The sequence below is a fragment of the Pongo abelii genome, chromosome 13 (assembly GCF_028885655.2).
Source record: "Pongo abelii isolate AG06213 chromosome 13, NHGRI_mPonAbe1-v2.0_pri, whole genome shotgun sequence".
Taxonomy (NCBI): Eukaryota; Metazoa; Chordata; class Mammalia; order Primates; family Hominidae; genus Pongo; species Pongo abelii.
Window position 1 is genome coordinate 40,254,484 of NC_071998.2, and position 23,703 is coordinate 40,278,186.

The following is a 23,703-nucleotide window of genomic DNA, read 5'->3' on the forward strand; positions in this document are numbered from 1 at the left end:
TGGGATTCCTAAAGAATTCCTATTTTTAATTAGAAAATTTTCATTCAACCACAGAATGAAACAAGTTCAAAAGGCCTCAAATTTCACAGCCTCTAAATTTAGTCAAACATAAAAAAGGATCATAAAGAGATCTTTCTTACAAAAATGTTTAGGAAAGAATGTCTTCTAAATGGAGATCCAAAGATGGTAAGTTCATTGGGGGGGTGAAATAATTATACATTTAATTATGAAAAATATGGAACTAAAAATATTTTCCATTTACCAGAATGTTCTTGGACTTAGATACCTGAGTACCAACTGACGAAATATGTTTTCTGTCAAAAATATTAAGGTCAGCTCAGCATGATGGTTCATGCCCGTAATCCAAATACTTTGGGAGACTAAGGTGGCAGGAACACTTGAGCCCAGGAGTTTGAGACCAGCCTGGGCAACACAGAAGACCTCATCTCCACTCAAAATTAAAAAAAATATATAGTTGGGCATGGTGGTCATGACAGATGCTATTTCATTCAATTCTGTTTGTACACACACACACACACACACACACATCACGAGCTTATCTTTCAACACAAAGAATTATGAACATACAGAAAAATCACATGTGGTGGAAGATTTTCTAAAGGAAACTGATATAAATTGGATATTTGTTCCCATCTAAATCTAGTGTTGAATTGTAATTCCCAGTGCTGGAGGTGGGGCTCAGTGGGAGGTGTTTGAATCATAGGGTGGATTGCTCATGGCTTGGTGCTGTCTTTGTGATAGTGAATTCTCACAAGATCTGATTATTTAAAGGTGTGTGGCACCTCTCTCCCTACTCCCTCTCTCTCTTGTTCCTTCTGTGGCCATGTAATGTGCCTGTTCCCCCTTCACCTTCTGCCATGACTGTAAGCTTCCTGAGGCCTCCCCAGAAGCCAACCAGATGGCTGCACCATGCTTTCTGTATAGCCCGCAAAACTGTGAGCCAATTAAACCTCTTTTCTTTATAAATTACCCAGTCTCGGGTATTTCTTTATAGTAATCCAAGAACAGCCTAATACAGATACTAATAGGATTTAATGTAAAATAGCACAAATAAGAATCCATATTCATGAAGTCGTGAGGAAGGGCTCCAGGGAAAGGAACTGAGGAGCTTTCATAGCATTTTCATATTTCTAAAATGGTTCAAATTCATAGCTCATAAGCTATTCATACCATGTAGAAAAGAGACAAAACAAGTGTGTCTATGCCCAGATCAAACATCAAAAAACTTTAAACAGGAACTTTGGCACTACCCCCACCCAAGGTTCAGGAAAGATTATTAAGGAAGTCAAGAAAAATCATCTCTGCCTTGACCTGCGATAAGGTGAAAATGATCTTTACCCCATCTCAAAACCAATAGCAATACTTCTAAACTACCCAAAATACAAGAATTCAACATGGAATCCAGGTCAAGCTCAGCCATAATATGTTAATCTTTAAGCAATAAGCCCTTATAAGCTACTCTTTATGAACATTGTTACTATAAACTCCTAAGTACATTGCAGGCTGGGTTCAGTGGCTCACACCTGTAATCCCAGCACTTTGGGAGGTGAGAGGATTGCTTGAACTCAGGAGTTCAAGAACAGCCTGAGCAACATAGTAAGACTCTGTCAAAAGAGAAGAGGAGAAGAGAGAAAAGAAAAGAAAGAAATTAGCCTGGCATAGTAGTGCACACCTCTAATCCCAGCTACTTGGGAGACTAAAGCAGGAGGATTACTTGAGACCAGGAGATTGAGGCTGCAGTAAGCCATGATCCTGCCACTGCACTCCAGCCTAGATGACACAACGAGATCCTGTCTTATTAAACAAATAACAAAAAAAGAAGTTACACTGTAGTATGCAATTGGGGTTGACATTCAGATGGAATGTACTGATGGTTAAAATACTGAAATATTCCCATACCAGTTGGTAAAAAGAAATCCTATATTTATTGAGACCACAAGCTACCTAATTATGTCACCAGTGGCAGCCAGGAAAGCAGGTAATAGACCTTGGAGTGGTGCCAGCACAGATGTGAGTGGCTTCCAGTGGCTGCTGAAACTCCACAGGTGTTGGGAGCAGCAAGGGCACGTGAGTTTCAGAGCATGTGTAAGGGGTGACAGTTGGCAGGTTGGTATTGATATTTTGGTGCAGGCCAAAGTACAAATTCTTCCTAGGCCATGTGGGAAGGACTGGCTTCTACGTGAGCATCATCCAATCATTTTTCAGCTATAACAAAGTACCAGTTCCAGAGACACAACGGACTGTCAATTTAATGGGGAATTTAGAAGCTTCAAGAGTTTGATGCTGTTCCCTGTGTCACATCTGAGCTTAGACAGTGACATCATTTATGAAACAAAAGATTACATTGATAATTTCTAGGTATCAACAGATAACTCAGAAATGATCTAATGAATAATTTGAGCAGTATTTTCATGAGGTATATTTTATACCAAGGTAATACAAGGTAATATTTGTTAACTATACAATTCAATGGCATTAAATACATTCACAATGCTGCATACTCATCACATCACCATCCATTTACAGAACTTTTTCATCATCCCAAACAGACACTCAGTACCCATCAAACAATAACTCTCTATCCCCTCAGCCCCTGGTAACTTCTATTCTACTTTCTGTCTCTAACGAATTTGCCTATTATATACCTTATATAGGTGAATGGAATCATATAATATTTGTTTGGCAGCAGCTATATAATGAATGATTGTGTACCCTCAAAATTCAGATATTGAAATTGTAACCTCCAATGTCATGATAGTAGGAGGTGGGGCCTTTGGTAGGCAATTAGCGTGTCCTTATAAAAGGGATCCCAAAGAGTTCCCTCACCCATTCTACCACAGGAGAACACAGAGAAGCCAGCCTTCTATGAATCAGGGAGTAGACCCTCATCAAACCTCAAATCTGCTAGCACCTTGATCTTGAACTTCCCAGCTTCTAGAACTGTGAGAAATAAATTTCTGTTGCTTGTAAGCCAACAAGTTTACAAGTAGTGTATTATAGTAGCCTGAACAGACTAAGACAGCAGTATATTTTTAAATAAACCCACACACTTACACATACATATGACTACACTGGTTATTAAGTATTTAATATTGCCCCTGACTCTATACTCAAAAGCTCTTTGAAAAATGAGGCCTGACAGATGTTTGATAGTAGGACACAGGAGAGTCAATTTATAGGATAAATGGTAGAGATTGTATTACACAGGAGATTCTATTTATAGGATAAATGGTAGAGATTGTATCAACTAAGAAAATTTATAGATTGTATACTGAAACTGTATAGAATATGATCTCCTCAATTAAGAAATAAACTACACATATCCAAAAACCAGATAAATGCTCAAAGCCTTTTTTTAAAAATTTATTATTATTTACAATAAATTTATAATAAATTTATTATATATATATTATATATAATATATATATTAAATTTATTATAAATTTATATTTAAATTTAAATTTATTATTATTATACTTTAGGTTTTAGGGTACATGTGCACAATGTGCAGGTTAGTTAAATATGTATACATGTGCCATGCTGGTGCACTGTACCCACTAACTCGTCATCTAGCATTAGGTATATCTCCCAATGCCATCCCTCCCCCCTCCCCCCACCCCACAACAGTCCCCAGAGTGTGATGATCCCCTTCCTGTGTCCATGTGTTCTCATTGTTCAATTCCCACCTCCTCTTTAAGTAACGCTGGCTAACTACAACACTGGCTGCTGTGGCTGGCAACTGAAGCATGAATTTTATAACTCCAAATTGAAAATCCGCATTTATCTCATTGGGTAAATTAGAAGTTTCCAATTTACCCAATGAGATAAAGAGAAGAATGGGAAGATTTTCAAGACACAATATCTATGAAATCACCTGCCTGAAACGTCTAAACCAAAAGAAATGTGCTTGGCTTCTCTCTTTTACAATACAGACAAAAACATCCTTAGCCACAGAACTACAACTTCAAAATGGCATAAAACATGAAACTGTTCTCTCTCTAAAAGGTCTCAAGTTAAGGCCTAAAATAAAAAGACTCTTATTAAAAAACAAGAGTCAGCATCAAAACCTGTAGCTGCAGAAGAGATGTTCATGGAAAAATTTGTAGGATTTGTAGGAAATGTGAAAATACCTGAGAGAAATAAGAGCAATGCAGGCATAAACAGTACAGTCCTTAAGAATTCTCTTTAAGTGCAGAAAAATCTACCACTCTTAAGGCCATGGGAGCCTAAAGATACAACGAGTCATTATTTCTTTCTTGTTTTTTTTTTTTTTTTTGGTGTTATTTACTTTTATTTTTAAATTTACCTTTATTTATTTTTCGAGACAGGGTCTCATTTTTTTTCTTTTTTTTTTTTTTTTTGCACGTTGTGCACATGTACCCTAAAACTTAAAGTATAATAATAATAAAATTAAAAAGACAAGTTGTTATTTCTAATGCAAACCCCCTCTTTTGGCTCCCATCTTGCATTTCCAAATGCCTTCCAGGCGGCTTTGCTTGGATGCCTCCTAGCCAATTCCAACTCAACAGGTCAACAAGTAGATGCTATCTGCCCACCCTAAATTGGTTTTTCTTCCTGTCCTCCTATCTCAGTACATTGTACTGCCATTCACACAAACAACTTTTCCTAGATTCATCAGCAGCTTCTCCCTACTTGGCCATTGAATTCAATCAGTTACTGAATTCTGCTGTAAGAAGTTTGTCCTTTCCATTCCTTGCTGCCACAGCCTACTTCAAGCCCTCATTATCTCTCTCCTGGATCTTTGGAACACCCTCCCAAATCATCTCTGCAGTTGTCTTTTCTCAAATCTACCCTCTACAATGATGTAAAGGTTACAATCTCAAAAACAAATGATGTCATTTCATTACGCTAAAACACAAACACACATGCAAACAAAAGCATTAAGCAACCTCCAGAAACTCTCGAGATATGATTCAGAGTGGTCACGAATCTGGTCTAAACTACCACCTGACTATGTCCTGTTACTGCTTCTACCATACCCTACATTCTAATCACACCTATTGTTTCATCTTCCCCCCAATACGCCCTCCTTTCTCATGCTTCCATGCCTCTGCAATGCTGTTCTCTACCAACACTCTGGTTCTCCCCATTACCTCACTCAGCCAAGAAGGCTCAAGTCCAATGTCACTTCCTCAAACACACCCTCCCTTTCCTTAACTGACTCTTTTGCTCCCCACTTCATGTCCTCTCAGGCCTCCATTAAAACATTCATCATAGTAGATATACTCTACTATAATTTATACATGCCTGTGTTCCTTAGATTATGTACTTTCCAAGAACGGGGTCACATATGATTCATGATTTTATCCCAAGTGTTTAATATAGTATGGGAGTACAATGTGTGTTCAATAAATGGGCCCTAAGTAAATGAATGAATGAATGAGGCAGAACATCAATATCCAGCTGAAAAAATTAAAATCCCAACAACATTCATATAGTCATTATAATAATCATCCTTTCATTAAAGGAGCTAAAGCTTCCCTTGAGTTGGAATTTTATATGTCAATAGTCATACATCATTGTTACCAACCAAGTATACATTATTTTTTCAAAGAATATTACAGATTTCTGAATGAGATGAAAAGACACTAATGAGGTGAAAATGTCAGTATTTTAGACATTGAATACAGCATAAAACATAATTCATGAACCAAAAAAAATGGTAGAAAGGGGACCCAAGAAAAGACTAGTTTGAATAGAACAAAAAAATCCAACTGGACACTAGATGGTGGTTATGAGAGTTAAAAAAAAAAGTTTCTAATGAAGGGAGGCTTTGCAAGGTTAGGTAACACCACATTCATGCTAAAAGAAATAGTTTACCAGAGAAAGGGAAGGGACCAAGTAAGAAACAAGATAAAAATGGTTTGGAGATAAAGAGAATTTTCCAGAGATTGAAAGGAAGCAAGGCAGTTACTGTGAAACTGTATAAATAAGCTATGAGTGGAAGGTATCAAGCTACACATGCAAAAAGTATAAGTGGGAAAAAACCAATGGATATTTGAGAGAATTAAATGAAATAATTTGATAGGAGTTCAGTGTGGAGAGGCCATAACATAAGGAGGGATATTTTCCCTCCCAACAGGCACAGAGGCATTAGGCAGAGAAGCTGCTTAACGACTTGTCAAAACAAGACAAAAGGGTTTTCTCTATGTCCAGCTTAAGATGATGACAAGACACTCAGGCAGAAGTATCAGGGGAAAGCCATGGAAAGTCAGGAAACACAACGTGAATCTGCTCAGAGTTAATAGCTTCATAATTAGGAAAAATGTGCTCTTGGATGGTCACCAATCCCAGAGTTCCTCAAAGATTCTGTGACAAGGAAAGCCAAGAAAACAATGAAGGACCTTGTCAGAGGAAGATGACTGGGAAATCTCTCCTCATACCTAGCTTTTGTTTGGTCGGGGGCTTTCCTGATATCCAGCTGACACCTTTCTGCAGTTTTCTACTTTACAGTGAAGTCCAAGTTAACTCAAAGTTCACAGGAACACCTGCAGCTAGTGGAACAAATTATAGGGAATACTGGCTTCAGTCGAACCTGACACAATGAAGAAGAACGAGTTAAGCACAAGGTCACGGAGATGACATCGCACCCTTGGCAGGAGGATGGACAGTAAAGATACCCGGCATAGTACCTGGAGGTATCTCTTTGAAATTGTTTCCACTTTCACACACAAAGATTGAGGTAAAACCTTATGAAATTTTCAAGACTCAAATTACATGAAATTCATGTTACTCAATACCCAAGAACCCATGTGAAACGAGTTTGCACATAAGGCCCTTGTGCCTTATGTCATTTTACAGGACTGTTACGCCTCCCTGACAGCAGCTCCATGGAATAGTTTAAATAAATGCTCAGCTTACGCACACACCCCATCTAAATTAGAGATGAGTGCACACAACTACTTGCTGGAACCTATGAAAATCTTAAATTATAATTCAAACATTTGGACTTTAACAAAGAACATTTTTTTCCAAGCATATTTTCCCTTGGTTTTTAAACCCACGTGTATTTCAAGGGGGAAAAAATCCATCTGTTTCTGATTCATTTATGCTTAACTCATCAGGATATCACTGGAGAAGAGTTATTGGGTGTCCACATCACCTTCCCCCCTCCTCATACTTCTGTTACTTCTCTTCTTAAGAGCAAGCAGGTGTACCGTGTCACAATTAAACAGACATGAATTGTAAAACACCATTATTTTGATTCAAACCTCAAGATCCATGTGTTTTAAAAGGAAGCGTTAGAGTCTTCCTCATTTCCTAATTTCTAGTTGTATGTTTTGTTGCTGTTGGTGGAGTGTTGTATTGTTTATTTTAAGCAAGAGAGAGAGATGAGGAAACATAATATATGGCCAGCAGTGCACAGTAGGCCAATTCTCAACTAACCTCACTGTCTTAATATTTTACTTTAAGAGGTACCTGAGTGATTAACATGGAATTTAAATCAACAAGCATAGCAAGCCTCCCCTCCATCTAAAAAGGGTTAATATTACCAAAGTTTATAAGTGTGTTTAAAAGTAGGAATCCATTTTTTTCCATAGAAACAATGTTATACAATTAGATCTGAGCTTCTGATCAACTATCCAAATCTAGTTGCCCTTCAGGGATCTAAGTCTAGCACTAGCTATATTGAGAGGCAGTGTGGAGCCGCAGAGAGAACATGTGCAGTGAAGGCAGAAAGATCTGCATTCCAATTTAGTTCAACTCTGTACTGATTGCTGATCAAGATCTCAGTCACCCTCCTTCCAAAAATGCAGATAAAGCCTCCCCTGAAATGGCTATTGTGAGGATGAATGATCAGGCCAACACTGAGCAGGGCCCACTGTGATGTGCTGTTCTGATTATCCTTCATCACTATCCGCAGCATCATTTTAGAGAAGATGCTTTCAAAAAACAGCTTATTGTTTCTAACGTTTCTTTTTTTATTATTATACTTTAAGTTTTAGGGTACATGTGCACAATGTGCAGGTTAGTTACATATGAATACATGTGCCATGCTGGTGTGCCGCACCCATTAACTCATCATTTAGCATTAGGTATATCTCCTAATGCTATCCCTCCCCCCTCCCCCCACCCCACAACAGTCCCCAGAGTGTGATGTTCCCCTTCCTGTGTCCATGTGTTCTCATTGTTCAATTCCCATCTATGAGTGAGAATGTGCAGTGTTTGGTTTTTTGTCCTTGTGATAGTTTACTGAGAATGATGATTTCCAATTTCATCCATGTCCCTACAAAGGACATGAAATTGTTTCTAACGTTTCTAAGCTGAGTGGCCTGAGGCTGTCTGCAGCAGCCACGGATGAGGCACCAACAACAGCAGACAGGTTGACAACGGTTAGGGCTGCAGAGATAGCAATCACACACTGGCTAACGGAGAGCCAGTGGAGCAAGGATCTCCCCCACCACGCTGCATCCTGCATGGCTGGCAGGTACAAAACCATGTCCATGGGAAACCCCTCCAACAACCCAACCCAAACATGCTACCCTGAGACCAAAAGCCACATGGAAAATATCAAAAAATAATTATAAAACTCACTGCCAGTACCACTGGCAGCTTCTCACTCTTCAAGGGAGTACTTTAAAGTTTATTTGTGGAAGGGGAGTAAAGCAGGCCAATTTCTGGCAAAAGCCCATCCATGCAGGCAGTGGCGAGGTTGGGGAGATATTTGGCAGCAAGCAGGGGTGGTACCTGCTGTAAGCCTCTTGCCTCTGGTGTTCCTGTGTGGTGGGAAAATTTAACATGAGAGCTGGCGAAGAGCAGGTAGGAAAAGGGAGAGACCACGATATAATCCAGCAGGTATTTATGGCCTGAGCGGCATCCCTGCCCACATTCACAGATTGTTAGAGCTGGAAAGGACCTCAGAGATCAACTGGTTCAACCTCCTCCCTTTACAGAAGGGAAACGAAGGCTACTAGACTCGCCTGAGGTCACCCAGCCTGTGTTCCTTCTCTCAGAGGTTCTGGGGATGAGAGAGGACTTGGTCATAACCATGGCCCCTGTCACCTATGAACTTCCACTGATGTTAGGGGTAATGCAATCTTCTACCTCAATGGTGCCTAGCAGGTAGAGACAAAAGAGTCATAATTTAAAAATGGAATACAGTGATTTTTTTAAAAGCATAAGTAAACAAGAATTTCAATTATTATGTGAAGTTGCAAAGGAGATACATAATAAGTCTGTAAAATGACATAAGGCACCAGCAAATAGCAAGGAAATTACACTTAGAATAAAAATTACATACACATGAACACTTGGCCCCAAATCAGGGGAGCAGAAATGAGAGTAAATGAAGATATTATTTTTGTTTTGTTTTCTAAGAACTAAATGCTAAATACAAAGCCTTGAGGTAGAAGCACACTTGGCATGTTAGAAGAACAGCAAAGACCAGTGAAGCTAGAGAATAGTAAGTAAGGAGAAACTGGTAGGTGAGAAGATCAGAGAGAAGGCTAGCTAAATCAGGCCTTATAAGCCATGTGGAAGATGGGAAGCGCTGGAGGGCGTTAAGCAGAAGTAGCATAACCTGATCACGTTTAATAGGATCACCTGCATGCTCTACTGAGATGAGACTGAAGGTAGATAAAAGCAGAAGTTGAGACCAGTGTAAAGCACTTTTCTAATAATCCAGGCAAGATGTAGATAATTTGAACCAAGAGGTGCATCTGCACCTATAGATAGAACAGCTAGAGGTATTGCTATTAATAGTAAATCAGGCAAGGGGTGTGAGAGAAATAGAGGAGTCAAGAACAACTACGTTTTTGACCTGAGCAAATAAAAGAACTAAGTTCCCTGTCAATGATCATTGGCCATGGCTTTGGGAGAAGCATGTTGTTTTATTTTGCTTTTGGGGGAGTGGGAGCAGGGGGAACAGGAACTCAGTTTTAGCCATGGTAAGAGGCCTATTAAATATTCGTGTAGAAATGCTAAATAGGTAGTGAATGCATGAGGTTAGAGTCTAGGAAACTTCCAAGCTACAGATACAAATCTAGATAATCAGTCTAAATAGTATTTCAAGTCATGATACTGAGTGAAAGTAAGTTACACCAAGGAGTAGGTGTGGAGAAAATGAAAGTGTCCAAGAACTGGTGCTGGGAAAACATGGGAGACAGAAGGGACAACCCATAAGGCAGGAGGAAAGGAGGGTGTGGGGTTCTGGAGGCCGCACAATCAAAGACTTCCAGGAAGAGGGCATGACCGTGTGTGTTAAAGTGGTAAGTCAAGTGAAATGAGGATGGAGAGCTTCCACTGGATTTGGTAAGATTAATAATATGAAGGCTGCTGATGGCCTTGAAAAAACAGTTTCTGAGGAGAAACACTGTGAAAGTTTGACTACAATCCATTCAAGAGATAATAAGAGAAGATAAACAGTAAATAACGGCAGTATACAAGAGATAACTGAAGGGGCAAATAATATCTAGAGGGCTTTTAAGATGGAATAACTATATGTTTAGAGGGGAAGGTCCAATATAGAAGTTTAAAAAAAAAAAGGAAATAGGATGCAGAAAGAGGGGAAGAATTATTAGAAGAATATCCTTGAATAGGCAAATGGGGATGGAGTCTGGGGCGCCAAGTAGAATGACGGGTCTTTGTCGGGTAAATGGGTAGTTTATCCATCACAACTGGAGATATGTCAGAATACGTGAACTAGATGCAGGTAGGTGGGGAAAATTAGACATTTTTTCTGATAGCTGCTATTTTCTCCATGAAATAAGAAGCTATGAGGGATAGGGAAAGAAATGTGGCAGGTCTGATGAAAGAAAAGCTACAAAATATTCATCCAAGGGAGCAGGAGAATGGATGGACTTTGGGAAATTTGGTATCACTGTTGAGCAGCATGCAAACCCACTTGAGGACAGTGGTCACGAATCAAAATCAAGCCATTCATCTGCACAGGTAGAATTAAGCTGCGTTAAGGCTTAAACAAGTGAGTGCACCAAAGAGAGAGCAGGAAGTTGAGAAAGTTATTATAACACTTTGACAAAGCATTTTAGCTAGCCAAGGTGGAAGTAATATGGCTTGTAGGTCCCAGAGATTTGAAGAATTATGAAACTGGAAATTCTAGAGGAAGTGAATTTAAAGACAGGAATAAAGCTTAGAGAGTAAAATGCCAGAAGCTGAGTTTATGGGGGAATTACCTTATTGTTAACAACAAGACTTTGATGCCATCTAACCTATATATGCACAATAATCCCACTTTGGACACCACATACAGCTTCTTGATTAGTTTCAATGGTGATAGTGCCTTGTCCTCAGTCCCAAACAACATGTAAAATTCAGTATTAATGACACAGACTGCCAATATCAAAGTCATTCCCACTGCAGTGAGAGCCATTTGTGCTGCAGATAAGTTAATACTGTAAAGACAAAAGAAACAACAAGAAAAGGATATTAAAACAGAAGTGATTTGAACCAAAGAGCGCACCAAAAATAGAACAGAAGCAAGTATCTTTGAGATTGAGTGTTGATGTGGTTTGGATTTGCGTCCCCATCAAAATCTCTGGTCAAATTGTAATCCCCGATGTTCAAAGAGGGGCCTGGTGGGAGGTGACTGGATCATGAGGGTGGATTCCCCCTTGCTGTTCTCATGATAGTGAGTTCTCACGAAATCTGGTTGTTTAAAAATATGTAGCACCTCCTCTTTCTCTGTCTTCCTCCTGTTCCAGCCATGTAAGATGAGCCTGCTTTCTCTTCCACTTTTGCCGTGATTGTAAGTTTCCTGAGGCCTCCCCAGCAATGCTTCCTATAGTTCCTGCAGAACTGTGAGCCAGCTAAACCTCTCTTCTTTATAAATTGCTCAGTCTCGGGCATTTCTTTATAGCAGTGTGAGAATGGACTAATACAAGTGCCTAAATGAAGATCCAAGGACTGATCACAATATTATGCAGAATCCATCCATGGGTGTGGTAGACTGATGAGACTCCCAAAAATATGCCCTGCCCTATCTCTGGAAAAACGGTCTCTGCATAGGTAAGTTAAGGAATTTCAGATGAGGAGATTATCTTGGATTATCCCGGTGAGTTCCCAAGTGCCACCACAAGAGAGATGCAGAGACAGATTTGACCCATACAGAGGAGAAGGTGCTATAAAGGCAGAGGCAGAGAGTGGAGTGATATAGCCACAAGCCAAGGAAGACTAAAGAATGCTGAAAGCTACCAGAACCCAGAAGCAGCAAGGAACAGATTCTCCCACAGGGCCGTGGTAGGGAGCATGGCATCTGCTGAAACCTTTATTTTGGATTTCTGAAAATAATTTTTTCTTGTTTTAAGCCACTTGATTTGTGGCAATTTATTACAGCACCGAAAAGAAACACATACAACTTAATCTAAGCAGTACCTACCATGCATGGTGCCAGGCTGGGCACTTTGTAACCATGATGGACCAGGCTTAGTTGATCTGACATAAGTGATGGATCAAATCCAGAAAATAGGAAGTCGAAACCACTTGAAGAAATGAGTCCTAAAATATGAAGAAATAATCATATATCTGGTCATGATAGAAGAGGAGCTATCTAGATTATGGATTCCTGAAGAAATTCCAAAGTGCTTGCAATTTACTTGTATTTGTTTCAAAAAAGGACAACATGGAGAATAGGCTATTGTAATAAGCTGATTACTTAGATCACTGTATTCAAAATGAAAATATTTTCCAGGATAGCCTGCACTAAAGGGAATATATTTATCCCCACCCAACACACAGAAAAGATTTAGAAATGAATGAGATAAACTTAGTGGAAGTTTATTCCTGTCATCTTTTCCAAAGTCTCAGCTTCAGAAATCACCCAAGAAACTAATGATTCTATAGGAAAAGTCTTCAAAATCCAGAGAGATAGCTCTACTGCACCTTCAATGAAAAATGAGTTTACCACTAAGACTTTCTAATTGAAATAAAAGCAACCAGGACAAAAAAGCATAAGAGATATAAAATGTACTGGCTAGCCACTCAATGGCAAATTCAATCATTTCTCCCTTTTTTTCTCCTCGAAACAGCCTCACAGAACCAAACACCCTACATTCAGCTTTATCTGCTCCATACCCGGGACCCTCTTTGGAGCAACTGATGGAAAGGTGGCCGACCGCCCTGGAAGTGCCAACCCAGCTCTCAACAGATGTGGCTTTTGACTCACTAACAGTGGCAGCTAAAAACATAATCAAGTACAGCTGCAAGAAAGGAGCACTGCTTGAGCCCATGGTTGGCTGAGAGGCTCCTGAAATCCCACCCAATTAGCATTCCTCTGAACAGAGATCCTCTACTTGTGGGGAAGACCCACAACAAAATCCGGCAGGAAATGGCATGTTGCCAAACACAAAGATATCCAAACCTGTGCACAGGTGGATTTGAACTCAAATTCTCCAAACAGCAGGGGTCCCATTGAGCCATTTCCACACAGCCTCTACATTGTGGTCTTGCTCTAAATGAGGCAGTTTTTGAAAATACACAGGGGAAGATGATTATTCACCATCTTGCTGCCAATCAGCACTGCTGTAAGGATTTTGCCAAATGACAGATCCATGGATTTGGGAGCTCCATCGTTGTCTAGCTCTGACCCTTGATGGAGTTTCAGCATAAACCTCCTTGCTAATCCTATTAAAGAACCAAGAAGGAAGCCACCATGACCTCCCTCATCTGCTTTTGGACGAGTGTTCACAGCTGCCACAACTTTCTGATAAATGTCAATCAAACACTTTAAAGCTTCATCAGAAACGGAAAACAGGACAACACTGATCTGAGACTGCACCTTATGCAAAAGGAAAAAAAAAGACAGCTGAAAGAGGCAGGATGTGGAAAATACTTACATTTCTTGAAAAACATCCAATTTGCAAACTAACTTCTTTGAAATTCTAGAGTTTAAATGTACATTTTTCTATTTGAAGGTTGTAGTTTGTCTCTAAATGCTGTCTCCTCCCAACTTTTCCAAACGACAGCTAGATGGATGATGAAAGAAAACAAAAATGGAAAATCTCAAAAGCTCCTCAATACAATTGAAATAGAAAGAATGCAGCAGCCCACCTCACCCACCAAACTCTGAATTCTTTCTTTCTGCTAAGGAATGGAGTTAAGAGAGAGGCCACAAACTGTGCATAAAAGCAGCACCCGGGCTCGAATTTCTGCTCCTATCCTGTGGAGTCGGGAAGAATGGCAAATCTGAAGGATGGCCAGGTAAGCTTTGGCTCAGATAAAAGTACAGTATCATGATGTCGTAGCTCAGTTACAATTGCCTTGTTGTATTATGAACGGGACATGCAATAGGTCTTTTTTTCTCTTTAAACAGATACTATTTGATTAATAGCCCCATGAGATGGAGAACTGGTTTTTATTTGTAGTTCATCAAAAGACTAGGACTTATCAGGTGATGTGGGAACGAAAATAGCACATTGGTTGAAAGGCCCCATTTTATTAAGGACAATGCCGCCAGCAGTCCAACCAGAACCCTACCTGGGCTTCCATTCAGCTGACAAGATGCTAATCAGCGCATATTATGAATACAGCTACACAAGAGCCTGGGAAGATTCACTACTGTAGGGCAACAAATAGCTTTGTTCAGTCAAGATGCACATAGTGCATTTCTAACTGGTTCCCCTGAACCCCACTCCACCATATCTTACCTTACAATGTTGAAAATGATGAAGCAGGCAAAAACTTCTCCACAAACAAAACTCACACTCCTATTTTTAGTGGTTTCCACCCTCTGGGTCTTGGAATTCTTTAGGGTTTCTATATTCTTGAAAGTCATTTGTGCATCCATATGTATCCAGACATCAACCACACACTTGCACATATATTTATGACTCTCCAAGCACAATGTGCCAGAGACCAGTTTGTGTGACCTCCTAAGCTCACAGCTATCCTCCCAGCCTCCCTTGCTGGGAGGTATGACCATGAAACTGATTTCTTGTGGAGGGACAAGAGGGAATGGAACCCTACCAGATTTGAGCCTAGTTAAGAATACAAAAAGCAGACGTGGGCAGAAGTGGTGCATTCCACTCCCAGGACTACCCCCAAGAAAACTTCCCCATGCAATTCCCAACATTCCCTTCCCCCATATGTCATCCAGATATAGGCACCAGGGTGACCTTGGAAGCTATGTGTTAAAGACGGCAGAGACTCCATCAAACCAGTCCTCTCAATGGCTGCTTGAAGAGCACCTACCCCCACTTCAGCCCTGCCAGTTGGACTTTATGTGACCAAGAAATTTTGTTAAAACTCTGAGATATCAGGATTTTTCTACTATAGTAACTAATATTTCTTTAAATAACACACGAACATAGGTGCTGCTGTAATTAATAATGTATACATTTACTGTAAAACCAATGCCAAGTTCAGAACAGTTTTATTCACTGCATATTTTCTCAAAAATATTTCATTAATCCTTTTTTCAACAATGCCAGGCACTGAACTAGATGTGACATATATAGAGTGCAGAGTGAGTCCATCCCTGGCCTCATGTGTACAATGTACTGAGGATGGCAGACGTATAACAAAAATGCAAAGAAGTGTATGAAAGAAAATGCAAACAAGTGCTAGAAAGAAAACGGGCATTGTGAGAAATAATGACAGAAGCCATCTAACACAGAAGGAAGTCCAGAGTCAGGACTTTCTGGGGAAGTGATACTTAAGCTGCAGGCCAGACAGATGAACATAAAGTAATCAATTTAAAATAAAGGAAAGAGACCTCCAGGCAAAGAAAACAAATTGTGCAAAGTCCCTTAAGTAAGAACGCTTGGTGCCCTTGGGGAACTGAAAGAAAAGAAGGGCAGGACACCTGGGTAGAAGGGAGCTGAGTGAGGGGAAGAGGAGGAGGATAGAAGGGAGGAAGAGGAGTTAGGGAACCTGGGGAGCTAGGCAGGGGCTGTATCAGAAAAGGCCTTGATGTCCATAATAAGGGTTTTCCAGCTTATTCAGAAGCATGCATTCTCAATGGGGGCAATAATGCCCCCAAAAGGGTGAAAAATTGGTTCTTAGGGATACAAAAGAAGAGATCTTACAGTACATTTATGGTGTTAAGATTTCATAGGGGTAGGGGAGTGGATTAGGATAAAATGTCTAAAAAAGCTTTTTTTGGGAGGTGATAATGAAAAGGCTGAGAAATACTGATGTAAAGGCAGCAGGAAATCACTGAAGCCTTTAAGCAGGGAAGTGCCATGGTCCAATTTCTGTTTCTCAAAAATCTGAAGAGGAGCTATTAATATGTTTGTGTTTTAAAAGTTTTTATATTTAAAAAGGTTAGAAACCCCTATTCTTCATCATTTTAAAATTATGATTAATTGGCATTAACCCACCAGATCATGTAATCCAAGCCTTTCATTATACCAACTCAAACACACCATACACACACACACACACACACACACGCACGCACTCGGAAAGGCTACATAACTGTTTTGTCCATAGTCGTGTAATTAGCAGGTAGTGGTAAGCAGAGTTTCCTGGTCTATTGCCTTTTCTTTCAGCACCCTTTCTAAAATTCTACCTTGTCTGTTGCTCCACACACCATGCCATGTGTGCAATTAGTTTGCATTTTAAATACTGATTCACATTTGACCTCCCTTCACATAGTATGGGTCAGATGCACAAAAAATATATAATTTATTTGCTTGTTCTTGCTAGAGACAGGATCTTGCTCTGTCACCCAGGCTCGTCTTGAACTCCTGGCCTCAAGCAATCCTCCCTCCTCAGCCTTCCAAAATACTGGGATTACAGGTGTGAGCCACCATGCTTGACAGAACACAGAATTTCTTTTTGTCATGCTCCTGGATTGTTAGAGGAAAAATAATGTCCTAGCAACATATTGTCCCCTATCTTGAAAAATGTCAATATTTGAAGGTTACATACAAGACTAAACACAAGAATCCTCCTTGGCTCTGTTGATTTTGCTAAAGGTGGAAGAAGTCAGAGGAGTATTGCTCAGGTTTTGTTTTAACCATTGGCTGATTTCCAATGTGAAACTATTAGCTCTACCTTGAGTTCAAAAAGAATTGTTTCCTGGATCTCCCAAAATAGTAAACTAGAAGTCTCAAGAGGCAGGTGTTGCTTTTCTTGTATACAGAAAAAGAACTAGGTTCAGTGGCTAACACCTGTAATCCCAGCACTTTGGGAGGCTGAGGCAGGTAGATCGCTTGAGGCCGGGAGTTTGAGACCAGCCTGAGCAACATGGTGAAAACCCTGTCTCTACTAAAAACATAAAAACATTAGCCGGGCCTGGTTGGCGTATCCCTGTAGCCCCAGCTACTTGGGAGGCTAAGGTGGGAGAATCACCTGAGCCCAGGACGTCAAGGCTGCAGTGAGTCCTGATAGTACCAATGCACTCCAGCCTGGGCGACAGAGCAAGACCCTGTCTCAAAAAAAAAAAAAAAAAGAAAAAGAAAAAGAAAAAAGAAAAGAAAAAGAACCACACATAAAGCAAAATGGAACATCAATTTCATAGCAACATTATTCACAACAGCCAAAAGGTGAAAGCAACTCAAGTGTCCACTAATGAATGCATGAGTAAATAAAATGTACTATATACACAGCTGTTCTTAGTATCCATGGGGGATTCACTCCAGGACACCCCAGGAACACAAAAATCCACAGATGCTCAAGTCCCTTATATTGTGTAATATTGGCATAATTTACACATATCCTCTGAAATACTTTAAATCATCTCTAAATTACTTATAATACCTAATACAATGTAAAAGCTATGTAAATATGTTGTTATACAGTATTGTTTAGGGAATAATGACAAGGAAAAAAGTCTGAACATATTCAGTACAGATGCAACCATCTGTTTTTTATTGTTTTTAGATATTTTGATCTGAAGTTGGTTGAATTCATAGACGCAGATCCCATAGATACAGAGGGCCATATATATATAATTTATATATCAATATACCTTTTTATAAAATAGTCCACTGCGTGTATGTATATGTATATATGTACATATATGTATACATGTATATACGCATACATATGTATATATGTGCATGTATGTGTGCATGTATAGGCACATATGTATATATGTACATGTGTGTATATATGTACATGTATGTATACATGTATGTATACATACATGTATGCATACATATATACATATACATTCATGCAGTGGAATATTATTTAGCCCCCAAAACAAAGGAAATTCTGATATATGCTACAATATGGATAAGCCTTGTGGACATTATGTTTAAGTGAAATAAGCCAGTCACAAAATAAAACCAAATACTGTGTGATTCCAACTTATGTAAGGTACCTAGAGTAGTCAAAATCATAAACAGAACATAGTATGGTGGTTGCCAGGGGATAGGGGAAGAAGAGAATAAGGAGTTGTTCGTGGCTATAGACTTTCAGTTTTGCAAGTTGAAAAGAGCTCTGGAGATGGATGGTAATGATGGTTGTACAACAATGTAAATGTACTTCACACTACTGAAATGTAAACTTAAAAGTGGTCACGATGGTCAATTGTGTTATATATATTCTACCATAAGTTTTAAAATAATTTTAATGGGTAAGATAAAGATAACTATAAGTGGTTTCACTGTAATGTCGGAGAATCTCTGTACACTAGACACACACAGTCAGAAAACTTAAACATCTAGGCCACACCTTGGAAATCTGAAAGCTTGGAAAAGCTAATTGGCAGAAACCGAAACAAGAAAGGGGATATTCTGGATTCATGATAACATTACACTTACAATCCTCTTGAATTTGATTGGCCAATAGTATGTGAGCAAAAGCACCTCTTGTTTTAACCATTGGCAGGCGATTGCCAAAGTGAATCTATTAGTTCTACATTGAAGTAAAAAATCATTGTGTCCTGTGTCACCTCTGAGTGGAAGTACTTATTTAGAGCAGCACTCTCCTCTTCCTTCCCGGGTGGCTATGGAATGCGGGTTGAGATGGAGCTGCCGTCAGCATGGATTCCTGAGCGCGCCCAGTGAGCCAAACGTTCCTGACGATCCACACTGGTGATGTGGCCGAGTGGTGAAATAAACCTTGGTGGTGTTAAACCATCGTGATTTGGGAGTTGTTTGCTATTACAGCATGATCTAGTCCATCCTGAATAATAGAGTTTTAAAATTAGCATTCGAAACTGAGAATTTGAATTTCATCTTATACCAATAAATAAGCACTCTTTAATAATAAACAACCTTTATTTCTCTGCAGCTGATGTCTGAAACGTCACAATAGTCATTCTTCATAAAACGTACAAGCAGTATGACAATGATTATCAACAATAAAGAAAACTTCTTTCCTTTCCATATGCAGTACGACATCACAGACTGCATGAGTCAGTGGAGCGTGTCTGCACGTATTTTGTCTGGCTGGTTTGTGGTAGAAATGGGGAGAACATCCTAAATAATAGGCACATGAAACATTTCCTTCCTTTCCTCCAAGAATGTAGCAACAGTTGCTACATTGCACTTAGGGAGAGCAGGTATTGAGCAGCACGTATTCTCCATTTGGTCAAGTGTCAGGTTGCTGGATGCTTTGGATGGTTTTCTAAACAAGTATCTGTTAATCTTCCAGGGGCATGATGACTTGAAGAAAAAACACACAGAAGCTGTGTTCCAGCAGGTTACAAGAGGGGCGTAAGCGTTGGGGCTTTCCTTCCCCTATGTCTCTGATCATTCCTCTGCTGCAGAGTGACTGAGAGCTGAGGCTATTCCTAAACATCTGAAAACCATTTATAAACAACTGCAGTTACTACAAATAAAGACACTTTAAACTGGTGGTTCATATCTTTAGTTCATGATGTAACTAGACACTAAAATAATAGCGTATGCTCTGATGGGAAAAAATCACTGAGCAGAGTTATGAGATGCGTGGTTCACTCCCACCTCTCCCTCTAACAAACTGGGACAAGTCAACTCAACTTTCTAGGACCTCACCTCTCTCATCTGTAAATAAGACAGATCATACCAGTGTTTCCTAAAATGTGGTTTTTGGTCAAAATGTGTCTGACTCCTCTGTGGGTATGTGGGTGAGGGGGAAGGGTGGGAATGGAGGGGGTACCTGTAACAAATGCATATCCCTAAACCCATCCTAGTCCTATTGAATCAGAATCTCTGAGATTGAGGCTCAGGAATCTGCAATGAAAAACTTCTCAGCTTTTAGTTGCACAGATCTATTCCTCAGTGACCTCTGGAATTATGCAACATAGCACAACTGACTTAGGCACACTGAAGTTTGTGAAATACAAGACTAAAGAGTCCTTAAGACACCTTTCAGCCATATAATCCTATGGTCATGAGCAGAACTGAAAAGAAATATGTAGCACATGCGCTACTCACCCCACTGTCCCCAAAATGCATAATTCTCCACTTAGAGATCATCCCAGTGCAAAATAAAACGTTAAAACTGGTATAGAATAACTATTCAAAAATTATTTCCCATTCATTTCACCTCATCTCCATTCTCCACCACAAAAAAAAAGCCTGAACTGCAATCACACCTTAGAGAATAAATTTTTAATACCACATATGATATTTCAAGGCCAGATCTTTACATCATGTTAACTCTATCTTCTCTCATAAAACTGTTTCCAAATATGAATGTCAAAATGTATAAAATAAAATATTTCTGTGCTGTATCTCTAAGCAAATAGGTTAGACTCTGTTTACTTCAACAGAGAATGAAAAATGAGTAGTTACTGAAAAATTAAAAAAACAAAAATAGGGATGGAGAGAGCCATTATTATTGTGTTTGGCAACCAGAAGGCAGTCAGTGAGCACGGAATCTCTTCCCTAAAAGAAAATTCTGACATTTGTACTTGCAGAAAGGGTCACTAAATCCAGAACTAGACCCTGGGCCTCTAGACCACAAATCTAGTGTCTTTTTTATAATTCTGAACAGTGTCTTATTTACACTAGGAAATAAAAAGTATCAGTCTCTGAAAAGTGTGCCTCATAACCAGAATGAGTTATAACAAGATTGCGAATTGGATCAGGATAGAAAAATACAAATTAAAGAGAATAAATAGTGCTAACTTCCAGTTAACATGGCAGGTTGAACACCACATTTTCTCTCCCAAATGTCTGCTAAAATAACAGTAAATAAATAAAGATGACAAGAGAACTGGAAAGGAGACAACAACAGGCAAAAGATGCAAATAAATTTTTGGAATATGGAAAACTGGTGGAGGAATTGTAACTGACTTAGCAGAATTGTGCGGGCAGAGAGATAAAACAAGGAGACACCAAACCATGTGGCCTGTAGAGCTTCAGACTTGGAGGCACCTGGTGCTGTTGAAAGAAGAGGGAGAGGAGTGAAGTTTGTCCCCAACTAGGAATATTGTTTCAAAATCTACGTAAATTTAACTCTGTTGAAAATAAAATTGAGAAAATCCTTTAGAAAGTATAACAAACAATAAATAAATACGAAAGATTTTAAAAGATGATAAACAACCCAGGAGGCCCAATAACTAATAGGAGTTTTACAAAAAGCAAACACATAAAATGTTGGAAAGGAAATTATTGAGGATATATGAAAATAAATATTCCCTAAATTGAAAGAGACAGACCTACTGAAAGCTCACAAAGAACCTAGCATGGTGAATTTAAATAACCCACAGCAAGGCACAGCATCATGAAACTTTAGCACAGGAGTCTGCAAACGATGGCCCATGGGCCAAATCTGCCCTCTTGCCTGGTTTTGTAAATAGTTTATTGGAACACAGTCACAATCATTTGTTTACAACTGTCTAGGCTTCTTTCATGCTATAAAGGCAGAGTTGAGAAGTTAGGACAAAGACCGTATAGCCCACAAAGCCTAAAACATTTACTCTATTTCCCTTTACAGAAAAAGTTTGCCAACCTTTGCTTTAGAGTGCCAGATATAAAATGAACATTCTAGAGGTTTCCAGAGACCAAAAAATGCAGGCTGAAGACACAGGAGCTAGATTTAAAATGGAACTGGATTCCTCAATAGCAACATGAGATGTCAAAAGAGAACGCGGTGATGCCACCAAAATTTGAGGGAGGGGAGTAGGAGCAGGGAGAAAACTATTTTCAACCTAGGAGTCTATGTCATGCAAAATAAGCAACAAGTATGAGAGTAGAATAACTTTCTGGACACAAAAGTAGTTTAACAAATTTTTACTTTCATACACATTTTATTTTCTGGAGGTTGCGGAATCTACGAAATAGGCCAGTTCAACAGAATAAAAGAAGTGAAGTCTTAGTATGACAGCTATGAGGGTGGGTATGCAAAAAGCAATCAGACCTAAAGACAACAGAGAAGGGTGAAAGGAGGAACGCTAGCAGGGCAAAGGAACTGACTCTGATTGGTATTATGCCTTTGCATTTGGAAAAATTATTCATAGGCATGTGACAGGTATTCAGTAGCACTGGAGGAAAAGAGTAACAGTTACATAAATTAAGAACTTTTCTTTCAATCAAGGCAGTTGTTAACTCTAATAAAACATAAGTAAAAATGAAAAAGTGCTCAACATCATTAGTCATTAGGGAAATACAAACAAAAATCACAATGAGGAATCACTTCATATTCACCAGGATGGCTATAATCAAAAGGTCAGATACTAATAAGTGATGGTGAGGATGTGGAAAAATTAGGACCTTCATACACTGCTGGTGGGAATGTATAATGGTGTAGCAAGTTTGGAAAACACTCTGGCAGTTTCTCAAATGATTAAATATAGTGTACTATTTAACCTAGCAATTACACTCCTAGGTATATACCCAAGAGAAATAAAAACATTTGTCCACCCAAAAACTTGTACATAAATGTTTATAGCAGCATTACTCATAATAGCTAAAAAGAGGGAAAAATCCAAATACCCATAAGTAGATGAACAAATAAACAAAATGTGTTATATTCATACAATGGAATAATATTCAGCCATAGAAAGGAATGAAGTACTGATATATGCTACAACTTGCATAAACCTTAAAACATTATGTTAAGTGAAATCAGACAGTCACAAAAGTCCACACATTATATAATTCCATTGATATGAAAATGTAGAACATGGAAATCTATTAAGAAGGTAGATAAGTGGTTGTTTAGGCTAGGGTGGGAGGGAAGTAAGGGGTGACATAAAGGGTACAAGATTTCTTTTTTAATTCACAAAAATGTTGCAAAAGTGACTGTGATGATGGCTTAATGTAACTGTGAATATAATAAAAACCAATGAACCAGAACCATTTAAAATGGAGTCTGGATTCCTCAATAGCAACATGCACTTTAAATGCATAAATTGTATTGTTTGTGAATTATATCTCAATAAAGTTTTTTTTTTTTTTTACAAAAAGGAAGTGTACTAGAAAAAATAATAATAATGTACTACTTGGCTCACTATTGCCACTACAACATATTAATACTGATCATTGATTTTTTAATGTGATAAAAGATAACAAAAGGATGATGAAAGCAGGATTTGAAAGAGAATTAGGAAATCATACTATAATGGGAATTTAATAAAATATGGTAAGTCAGGAGATCACATTAAAGGTACAGTGTGAGAATTATGGAGGTAACTATTATATTTAAAAAATCTCAAATCAGAAACGGTTATCTAATATTAATATAGCCAAAGGCAAAGTAGATTTTAGAGCACAGACCATTACTAGGGAGAGAGAAGGTCATTTATTCATAATAAAGGGTCAACTCACCAAGGTAACATAACAATCCTAAACATTTATGTACCCAATAACAGAGCTTTAAAAT

The 23,703-nt window shown here is 38.9% G+C and overlaps 1 protein-coding gene and 1 long non-coding RNA gene across 6 annotated transcripts in view; both read right to left on the reverse strand.

The window, feature by feature from the left end:
* ADAMTSL1 (ADAMTS like 1) overlaps positions 1-23,703 on the reverse strand; it is a 1,026,435-nt gene that overhangs the window by 995,100 nt on the left and 7,632 nt on the right. The gene's annotated exons all lie outside the window — the stretch shown is intronic.
* On the reverse strand, positions 8,136-23,129 carry LOC134759732 (uncharacterized). The gene is made up of 4 exons (XR_010136434.1): positions 18,842-23,129; positions 13,833-13,961; positions 12,377-12,495; positions 8,136-11,393 (listed from the first exon to the last, which is right to left on the reverse strand). It is a non-coding gene; the product is annotated as an uncharacterized LOC134759732 (long non-coding RNA).